At 45.4% G+C, this 2,276-nt stretch overlaps 1 pseudogene; it reads left to right on the forward strand.

The window, feature by feature from the left end:
* The first annotated feature begins 744 nt into the window (after positions 1-744).
* LOC115943044 (large ribosomal subunit protein uL11 pseudogene) lies at positions 745-1,251 on the forward strand (annotated as a pseudogene).
* Positions 1,252-2,276: the final 1,025 nt, after the last annotated feature.

Genomic DNA, 2,276 nt, shown 5'->3' on the forward strand with positions numbered 1-2,276 from the left:
TGAGGAGGGCACGTTCTGCATGGAGCACTGGGTGTTGTGCACGAACAATGAATCATGGAACACTTCATCTAGAACTAATGATGTAATGTATGGGGATTAACATAAGAATAAAAAAAAAAGAAAAAAAAAAAGAGTCACATGCTCTACTGACTGAGCCAGCCAGGCACCCCTGTGCATACCTTTATTAAAAAATACTTTATGGGGGGTGCCTGGGTGGCTCAGTTGGTTAAGCGTCTGACTCTTGATTTCACTCAGGTCATGATCTCAGGGTTGTGAGATTGAGCCCCGTGTTGGGCTCCACGCTCAGCAGGGAGTCTGATTCTCTCCCTCTCCCTTCCCTTCTCCCTCTTCCTCTACCCTTCCCCCTGATCGTGCACATGCTGTCTCTCTCTCTCTCTCAAATAAATAAATCTTAATTTAAAAAAAATACTTTATGGGGTGGCTGGGTGGCTCAGTTGGTTAAGCGACTGCCTTCGGCTCAGGTCATGATCCTGGAGTCCCGGGATCGAGTCCCGCATCGGGCTCCCTGCTCGGCAGGGAGTCTGCTTCTCCCTCTGACCCTCCCAACCCTCCCCCCTCTCATGTGCTCTCTCTCTCAGTCTCTCTCTCTCAAATAAATAAATAAAATCTTTAAAAAAAAAAATACTTTATGGCTTTTTTTGGCTTTCAGCTCAGAGGAGGTGAAGGTGCAACTGTCTTCGGTGGTCCCGAACCCAGGTTCATCCGACACCAGCTACCTCCACCATGCCACCCAAGTTCAACCCCAATGGGATCAAAGCTGTATACCTGAGGTAAGCCGTTGGGGAAATCAATGCCACATCTGCCCTGGCCCCGAGCCATCTCCCCAGGGTCTATCTCCAGAAAATGTTGGTGATGACATCACCAGGGCAACCAGTGATTGGAAGGGTCTGAGGATTACAGGGAAACTGACCATTCAGAACAGACAGGCCCAGATTGAAGAGATACCTTCAGCCTTGGCCCTAATTATCAAAGCCCTCAAGGAACTGTCAAGGGACAGAAAGAAGAAAAACATTAAGCACAGTGGAAATATCACTTTTGATGAGATTGTCAACATCGCTCAACAGATGCCCATGGATCTTTAGCCAGAGAGCTCTCTGGAACCATTAAAGAGATCCTGGGACTGTCCAATCTGTGGGTTGCAATGTTGATGGCCACCACCCTCATGACATCGTAGATGACATCAATAGTGGTGGAGTGGAATGCCCAGCTAGTTAAGAACTACAAAGGAAAATATTTTATTTATTTTTTATTTTTTTTAAAGATTTTATTTATTTATTTATCAGAGAGAGAGAGAGCACAAGCAGGGGGAGCATCAGGCAGAGGGAGAAGCAGGCTCCCCGCAGAGCAAGGAGCCCGATGCGGGACTCGACCCCAGGACCCTGGGATCATGACCTGAGCCGAAGGCAGACGCTTAATGACTGAGCCACCCAGGCGCCCCAATCATGAATGTTCTTAATGGCATTTAGAATGATGAATCCTTTCCAGAAGGTTTTCAATTTACTTTGCCTAGTCCATTAGAGGAATTGCTATCTAAAGCTATAGCCATATGAGATATAATTTTTTAAATGTATTTCTTAAACAATAAGACTTGAAAGTCAAAATGCCTCCCAGATTCATGAGCTGTAGAATGGACATTGCATTAGCAGGCATGAAAACAACATTAATCTTGATGTACATCTCCGTCAGAGCTCATGGATGACCAGGTGCATTGTCAGTGAGCAGTAATATTTTGAAACACATCTTTTTTTCTGAGCAGTAGGTCTCAATAGTGGGCTTAAAATATTCAGTAAACCAGGTTGTAAGCAGATGTGCCGACATCCAGGCTTTGTTGTCCCATTGATAGACCACAGGCAGAGTAGATTTAGTATAATTCTTAAGGACCCTAGGATCTTCAGAATAGTAAATGAGCATTGGCTTCAACCTAAAGTCACCAGCTGCATTAGCCCCTAACAAGAGAGTCAGCCTGTCCTCTGAATCTTTGAAGCTAGGCATTGACTTCTCCTCTCCAGCTACGAAAGTCCTGGATGGCATCTTCTTCCAATCGAAGGCTGCTTCATCTACATTGAAAATCTGTTGCTTAGTGTAGCCACCTTCATCACTGATCTGAGCCAGATCTTCTGGAGAACTTGCTGCAGCTTCTACATCACCATATGCTGCTTCAGCTTCACCTTGCACTTGTGTTTTATGGAGATGGCTTCTTTCCTTAAACCTCATGAACCAACCTCTGCTAGCGTCAGACTTCTTCTGCAGCTTCC

Source organism: Leptonychotes weddellii, unplaced genomic scaffold (assembly GCF_054177405.1).
Source record: "Leptonychotes weddellii isolate Sample4059 unplaced genomic scaffold, ASM5417740v2 HiC_scaffold_905, whole genome shotgun sequence".
Taxonomy (NCBI): Eukaryota; Metazoa; Chordata; class Mammalia; order Carnivora; family Phocidae; genus Leptonychotes; species Leptonychotes weddellii.